The sequence below is a fragment of the Schistocerca piceifrons genome, chromosome 2 (assembly GCF_021461385.2).
Source record: "Schistocerca piceifrons isolate TAMUIC-IGC-003096 chromosome 2, iqSchPice1.1, whole genome shotgun sequence".
In the NCBI taxonomy this organism is placed as follows: Eukaryota; Metazoa; Arthropoda; class Insecta; order Orthoptera; family Acrididae; genus Schistocerca; species Schistocerca piceifrons.
Window position 1 is genome coordinate 584,227,052 of NC_060139.1, and position 9,037 is coordinate 584,236,088.

Sequence of the window (9,037 nt, forward strand, 5' to 3'; positions counted from 1 at the left end):
CCTGTGAGCCGCCCGAGCTTATGGCTTGTCTGGCTACGGCTGTTGTCGGTACATCAAAGGGATGCGCGGCGAACTGCGCGAGTGGTGTGGACGGCAACAAAGCACTAACCAGTTGGCTCGCTGCACTCGTACAGTTTGGTCTCGGTATTATTCTTTTTCTGTGTTGTGGACATCGGTTTTTCTTTTGAAATGGAGTGGACCGAAGATTTTGTCATTAAATTCACAAATACCCTGTGCTGCGAGATGCAACAAACTCCCAATATAAGATAAAATTAAAAAAAAGTGAAGCGTAGGATTCCATCGCGACAGAACTCGGCATGGATGTGGCCGAATTAAAAAAAAAATTACCAGCTTATTAGCCACTTACAGGAAAGTCCGCCAGAAGAAGATTGAGCCTGGGAAGTCTGACGCTGGGGTTGAGGGAGTGAACGCTCCAAAGTGGTTCGCTTTCAAAGCGTTTGAATTTCTGAACTGCAAATATCAGCCGCGGGAGACAATCAACACAGATATAAGTAAAATATATTTATTTTTGGAAATGTATAAACAGACTATTAAGAAACTTAATGGGGTTCAATCCCTTTTTGGTTCTGTCTCCACGGCTACCTAACTTTTTATCTTTCTTAGTTTACATGTCGGTCCTTGCTCATTTGTTGATTTTAAATTTTTTGGTGTTGTTCCCTTATATACCATTAATCATATCATTTCTTAAGATATTTCTTCATATTTATTTTAGCTTGCTACAATTTCTATTAGGAAAATACCTAGTAATTGCTTATAGTTTTCAAATTTAAAAATTAAAAGAAGCTCTAATTATGATAAAATTATAAGGTTTATGGCAAAATGAGTTCTGAACGTCACAGAGGGGAAAGGAGGAAATGGAGTGACAGGATTGCAATACATACTGGGGCAACGCTGGGTACTCAGCTAGAAACAAATGAATAAATAATAATGAATAACATTTATTTTTCTAACACAGTACGAGGTGTGGCTAGAAAAAAACCGGACTAGTACTGGTGAAACAATAAAACGAATGCAATAAGGCTGAAAGTCGCGTGGCCTGTCACGAGACTCTCGCTCCTCCTACTGCTCGAGTTTCATCTGCCTCCTGCACTCAGTCTGCCCGTGGCGTCTGTTTTAAGTAGTTGACGTTTTGTCTGTGCGTCGGAAAATGTTGGGTGTACAGAAAGAACAGCGTGTTAACATCAAATTTTGTTTCAAACTAGGAAAATCTGCAAGTGAAACGTTTGTAATGTTACAACAAGTGTACGGCGATGATTGTTTATCGCGAACACAAGTGTTTGAGTGGTTTAAACGATTTAAAGATGGCCGCGAAGACACCAGTGATGACACTCGCACTGGCAGACCATTGTCAGCAAAAACTGATGCAAACATTGAAAAAATCGGTAAACTTGTTCGACAAGATCGCCGTTTAACAATCAAAGCAGTGTCTGAGTTAAAAGGAGTTGACAAGGAAAGTGTTAGGCAGATTCTTCATGAAAGTTTCAACATGAACAAAGTGTGTTCAAAAACGGTTCCGAAGTGTCTCACAATTGAACAGAAGGAACGCCGAAGAATGATTTGTTCTGACATCCTGGAAAACATTGAAAGTGATCCCACCTTCTTACAAAATGTTATTACTTGCGATGAATCGTGGTTTTTTACTTTCGATCCCGAAACTAAACGCCAATCGATGCATTGGAAAACTCCTGGTTCTCCACGACAAAAAAGCACGAATGTCAAAATCGAAATCCAAGGCAATGATGATTGTTTTTTTTTGACATCAAAGGGATTGGGTGCCAGAGGGACAAACAGTGAATCAGCATTACTACATTAGCGTCCTGGCTACCCTACATGAGCGAGTACGGAGAAAACGGAACGATTTGTGGAGAAAAAAGTCATGGATCCTTCACCAAGACAATGCCCCAGCTCACAGTGCGTTGTCAGTGAAGACGTTTTTGGCAAAACACAACATTCCCATCTTAGATCATCCACCCTACTCACCTGATTTGGCCCCCTGTGAATTTTTTCTTTTCCCAAGTCAGCTTTGAAAGGAACTAGATTTGAGACTGTTGAAGCAGTAAAAGAAAAAGCGACGGAAGTAATGTATGGACTTACCGAAAATGATCTGCAGCATTGCTATGAACAGTGGAAAATTCGTATGGAGCGGTGTAGAGACCGAGGAGAAGAGTACATTGAAGGAGATAACATGAAATTGTAAATAATTGTAAATAAATGTTTTTTCCAGCATCAGTCCGGTTTTTTTCTAGCCGCACCTCGTATACTGAAGAACATGTACATTTATACGTATTTTATTTGTATATTATATTATTTGAGGAAATAAAAATAATAAAATAGGAATTAATAAAGGTAAAACTTCACATATATAGGTAGTTGAAATGTGTGCAGTCAGGCAGTCACTAGTACGTACGTAGCTAGCAGCTGAAAATTCTTTAATAAATTATTGGTAATCATGTTACCATGGCAATATTCCCTCTTCGGAAATGAAATAAGCAGCGAATCATCGCTAATGTCTTGAGCAGTCTGCGTTGAACGTCGTGGAATTTTCGCTAATCGTGTAAACGTTGTAGCAGGAGTGATCTCATTTCTCCAAGTTCCTGGCTTTACATGCCCGTTCTCCTCATGATCCACTGCTCCTACGGGGGTACAAATTTGTCTGAAAGCATAACTTTTTCGCAAGAAATTATGAAGGTATATGAAGTCATAACACTTTGGGCTTTCTCAGGCTGTAGTAATATAGGCTTTCTTAGCATCCGGAATACGGAAGAAAGTATTCCCAACGCATTTTCCACAATACCCCGTGCTCTTGAAAGTCTGTAGTTAAAAATTCTTTTCATTGACCTCTGTGGTTGTTGTCCACTATACAGCTTCATGATATGATTGTTGAGGGGAAACGCGTCGTCTGCCACAATAACATAGGGTACTTTTTTCTGTCTACCTGGGAGGGTTCGATCGTCTGGAAAAACGATGGTACCATTACTCATATTCTTAAAAAAAGATGTATTTTGAAAAACACAACCGTCTAAAATTCGACCTTGGCAGCAGACATCAGCATACAAAAAACAGTAGTCAGCATCCACTAGACCAAAAAGAACAATACTGAAAAAAGGCTTGTAATTGAAAAAATCGCTTCCAGAATTAACTGGGCTTTGGATTGCGCAATGTTTGCCATCCATCGCACCGAGGCAATGAGGAAAGTTCCATTTTCTCTCATATTCCTCTGCCACAAAGTAACCACTCTTCTTGTGTCTGTGGAATCTGCAAAAAAGTAAATAGAAACTAATATCTCCTAATAATATAAATAATTATTAAATGCATAGACAATAATGTACATTCTAATAATAATGAAAATTAAAATCAGTAGTTTTGCGTAATAATAGGTAGTAATCGCGTAATAATAGGTAGTAATCATCATAACAAATATTCTGAATTTCACTTATCAACTTGACATTGTTCCTAATTTTTTTACGATTATTATCGTGTATCTCCCTATTCCTACATCCATTCTTTTATTTTTTATTTTACTTGCTTTGCTATTGTTTACATCAATCTTTTTCGTCGCTTTGTTTTAGGTGGAATTTAAGGAGGATTTGGAAGAACAGAGGGTTGCGGGCATGGATACAAAGGAAGGTACAGCGAGCACTTGCGAAGAAATTAGTAATCAAGGTGTAGATCATCAAACAACGAGAGGCAAAAAACTACCACCCACGCCAAACAAACGCACGAAGGTATATGCTTCGCCTATAAAAATCAGAGAAAAGGGGCCGAAGATCCTCGTATAGGAGAGGCATATAATGCACTACAAACTGCTTTATCTAAAACCAGAGACGAGTTTGACGCCTATGGAGAGTACATAGCGAACGTTCTACGGTCCATGTTCAACACAACACGTGCTTTTGTTAAAAAAGAATTTTCCGACGCGATTTTCAGAGTAGAAAGCGGCTGTTTCGAACATTCTAGACCAAGTTCAACCAACAGCGACTACAGTTGCTCGTCACATTTACCGATTCCTTCAACTCAACAAGTTCATGCCCATGAGCAGATGCAATGCAACTTCCAGCAGACATCTACTTCTACTTCTGACAACATTGGACAAGGCTCTCCACATTTGGATTTATAATAATTTGATTTATAATAATTAAAAGTAATAATCTTTGCGTTTAATTGTTTCTCATTCTTTAAATCTAAACGTTTTTATTTGTTTTTCTTATTACCTGATGAATAAAAATGCATTAACAACAAAATTTGTATAATTTATTAACTTACCTTTACAAACTCCTTCAAGCTACCAGTAAGAGCTGCACACACTTCAGGAACAATGTTTGATATCGCTTGCTTGGAGACTTTAAATAAAAAACTGAAGCTGGTGTAGGGATCGCCAGTTGCTAGGTATCTGATCGTAAGTGCCAACTGCTGAGCAACTGGTATAGCTTTCCGAAATTTGCTGTCAGCCTTTGATATTTTCGGTCCTACCAAATTTATCAGATATTCAAAATCTGATGTGGACATATGGCAAAATGTCTTGAAATGTATGTTTTCAACATCTAAGTCATCCATCAACTCACTCCCACATTATCTTTTTCTGCTTCTGAAAACTGTGGTCATCCACCACTTGCGTTTTCTTGGGACTTTGTAGCGTCTTCTTCTATCCTCTTCCCACTCGACCACAGGTGAGGGGTTACCCTCAGAGCGACCAGTAACTGGGCTGCCAACGGTGAGGACCGATCGGAGGACTCTGACGTGCTGGACGTCCGTTGGATCCCCATGGCCGGCCCACAAGAGTGGCGCCCATCCACTGCAGCCTGAAGCTGTGTAACCGAAGCCATCACAGCCTGAAGCTGAGAGCGAAGTTTCACCAACTCGGCTCTCATCCGCACACAAAAGTCGCAGTCCCTGTCCATATTAAAGACCGTGGAAAACTAAACAATGCAGATAAACGGACTATAGGCACGTGCTGCGCAACTCTGCTGTAGACCCTGACGATAACGCAGGAACTGTGTCTAATAATACCTAACTACCGAAGCACTCAGGTGAAACTATATAATTCGCCCCTGATTAGGAACTTGTAATATGCCACAAAATCGATTTACTTTCCGACGCGATAACTGTGGCTGTTAGATGTTAAATAAACACGCAGAAACACAAGAAACTAAACTATTAATGCACACAGATGATGTTATAAAATTCGCTCCTCCTGGTTCGAAACTTGTAAAAGTCACTAAGTCGGTTACTTCCATGTTGCTGCTTGTGTCGCGGCCGGCTACTGATGCCCGACGCATTTTAGTCCAACGATGAAACGTATCATTGTCAGATAATTAGTGTATTATATAGCAGAATTTGACAAAGAAACTTGTCTTGGTAGGCAGGACTGAGTATCGGATTTATTACTAGGCGTCTTATTCTGTCCATTTGCAGGATTGAAATTACTTTGGTACACGAACGATGGGATTCAGTAAGTAACATAAACAGTAATTTGGTGTTAGCACTGAAAATAACTGTATATTTCTAAAAATAGTGTGATCGTACCTAACGGTTGCTCCTGCTGAGTACAGCTGCTCTTCCAAACAACAGTCCATACGAGCAAACCAGTTGGTTCTTTACCTATGGCTACACGTACCTTAGGTACTGGGGCTATGCAAGGCTCTGTTTAAAAAGAGTAACTCGATGTAGCCATAGCGTCGAGCCGCGCATTTCGACTTTCATGCCCGCAGCTAATTCGCTGCAAATAATAACTTCTAGCTGTGATCCTGCAGTCAAATAGACTATGCATTGGCTATCCATTGGCTAGAATTGCGAATTAATATATTACACAGAAATATAAAGTAAAAGCTAATTGATTAATTTAATTATAAGGGTTTTATTCTAACACTGCAGTTAATTTAGAAGACAGAGAATTAGTTTGAATGATGTTTATTCAAGAAAGAACATCTCAAATAAACAGTAAGTGACCCTGCGATATTCAGTTAAAATGCAGAGAGAAAATACCCTTATCAAATGCAGTGACATTACGCTGAGGACGATACGAGAATGATAGCAAAATCTCCAAACCAAACTGTCATCAAAGACTCTCGAAAACATCACAGTACACGAAATATTCACCAACTCGAAACAGTTCAGAGTTCAACATGATGGTTAGCTAAGTGACGCACGCGATACAAAGAATAGTAACTCATACTGTGTGTCCTTAGTTCCGTAAATCAAGCGGCAAAAGTTAGTTCTACTCTGGAGCACATGCAGACCTCTCGAAATATAAAATCCCTTCAAAAGTTAAAGTATGGTAGCGACTGTTCACCGCCCAGAATCAATCACCTGGACGACCGAATTACGCACTTTACCTCAGGCAGGTCTGCCATATTCAATAGCTCGACATGAAGTCCTCCAGAATCTCCGCTGGACGCCAGTATTGTTCCGCCTCTGTCCAACTCTGAAGGCCATCCTCACCAAAAATACATCGTTCTAAAACTCGAAAGACATGATTTGATTCGACGTGAATACTTCCCAGACTAAAGTAACATATTTCAACAACATTTAAATAAAGAAATGTCATAACCATTATGTCGCACTCAGAGAGTTTACAGCACATATAATTAAGGTTTGTTTATTAACAAATAAGCCAGCATCCTTGCGCAAGTGCGCTTACGTTAAATGACAACAGATTGTCGCTAAAATTACTTAAACAGTTATTCATGACTTCTTGACAGAAGTGTGTTCTTGCACTCTTTTCAATTATTGTGTCCGCTAACACACACGATTGACCATGTTTAAATTACCAAAGTTTTTTAATAGCTCTTGCAACCAACATTTAAATAAAGTTGCTGGCATAATAGAAAACTATTCATTAAATAAAAACACAAGTATGACAAAATGTGAAGTATTCATGGTTCAAAATGGTTCAAATGGCTCTGAGCACTATGGGACTTAACATCTTAGGTCATCAGTCCCCTAGAACTTAGAACTACTTAAACCTAACTAACCTAAGGACATCACACACACCCATGCCCGAGGCAGGATTCGAACCTGCGACCGTAGCAGTCCCGCGGTTCCAGACTGCAGCGCCTAGAACCGCACGGCCACAGCGGCCGGCTGAAGTATTCATGCTGCATTCATTTGCTGTGTAACTGTGGGGAATACGAAGTTGTGACAAATATTTGAAAATAAACAGATATAAAAAACATCGCAATCATATAAGTAAAATACATACAGATCGTAGCATTCAGGCATGATAGCTATAGCGCAATGCTATCATCTGTGGTAACGTGTGTTGAAATCGCATAAAGCGCTTAAAATTTTTAAAGATACTGAAATATTGTTGTATCATTCAATGTGTCTCATTTTTCTGAGATCATAGATTTATTCATGTTTGCATTAATATTTGATGTGAGTTATTGTCAAATCTCAAAGAGCTGTAACTTGGTCATCTTAAAGATTATCTGACGCTCCGCCATTTTCTGGAGCATATTCTGCACAAAGGCAAAGCGAGCATCAGCCGTCCCAATTTCCAGCTCTGGGTTTTACCTGTTTCCGGCGACGCGCTCATTGCCCCTGCACCAGGATGACCGGAAGGAGGAACTACCCAAGCTGTCCGCGGCGCGCACTGTGCCCTGAACCCACCAGCATTAAGCCGTGCAACAGATTCATCTTCCGTCGTACCAATTCTAGGCGCCCGATTAGCTCGCCTATGTTCGCGTAACGCTACAACGACAGTAAAATATTATTGTGTTATTAACGATTACTTTAAGGATCCCATATTCCTTGTTTAAATTGTTGATAATCATCCTTTTTGAGTCCTAGTTGATAGCCCTAAGAATTTCAACGTTTATGCAATACTTTCACAAAAAATGCCTTGTTCCATTTTGCCTCATGGGTAGGATGGCACAGGAATTAAGCAAGTATTTCTTTGAAAAATGTAAAAGATATATAACATACAGTTTTGAGTTATTTTCAAGTAATGTATGTTAGCCTGTACCACAAGGTGTTTCTTTATACATTTAAGTAGTGTTATCTTCTGCTCCTCTATTTCACATAAACTGTCAAAAAATAAATATCTTGTTACAGCCCGAGTTCCTCTACATCTTGAATAAAAGAAGGAGGCAGTTTATTAAATGTAAACTGCTGATCATGTCATTAAGGAGCTCAATACTGACTCGTGTGAGCACATAATATAACTTTAGACATTTGGTTCCTCTGTCATCCACGTTAACCTGGATTCACCGGGCTTCGTTCTGATGTTGCGGTCGTCGGAAGCTAATGTGTAACATATCATTCTAGGGCCTGTTCATACGAGAGTTCAGAGGAGTTTTTATGTGATTCGTATTTTAATTGGGGCAACTATTTTAGTCCTTTCGAGCCGGACCTGACAGATCACCGCGCCCTGGTGACGTTCTCTTGGCTGTGAGGCATGTGAAATTTCACTCCGAAGTGTTACTGTGTATACTAAAAGCACGGTGCCAGAGACCGTCGTGGAGACACGGTCAAGCATCTGTTTGGATTTTCCAGAGACCTTCAGAAGTCCATGGAAGCTTGGATGCTCCCTATGTCGCAATGATCAGGGGTATTTTTTTCAAATGTGAGTGTAGTATGGCACTCGGGAAAGCTTTAATTTCATTAGTAATCAGAGGGTTTCAGGTCACGTCACGGAAACTTTTGTGGTCAAATACTTTTGGCAAGAGACCGATTCTCTGAGGCGGCAGCACCAACAAGAGCGTGGCTGTTAGCCAGAGACGGAACGAACTAATGAGCATGCTCGTTAGCGAGAAACATGCCAATCACTCAGCAGCCACGCCGCTTACTGGTTGAACAGCCACAATGCTTAACTGGTGTGAGGCTTTGTCTACATGATAATGATTTCGTAATTTTCTTGTTATTTTATATCCTTCTGGGCAAGCGCTCAGATTTGCAGCTACTTTCAAATGATTATGCAGTTAACATGCAGATTCAGCATTAGTACACTATTGCAACATTACGGTTTATCGCACATAGGAAACGTATCTTCTATCGAAACTATACAGGACAAGAACAT

At 39.9% G+C, this 9,037-nt stretch overlaps 1 pseudogene; it reads left to right on the plus strand.

The window, feature by feature from the left end:
• Positions 1-227: 227 nt before the first annotated feature.
• On the plus strand, positions 228-4,138 carry LOC124775613 (annotated as a pseudogene).
• The last annotated feature ends 4,899 nt before the right edge of the window (positions 4,139-9,037 follow it).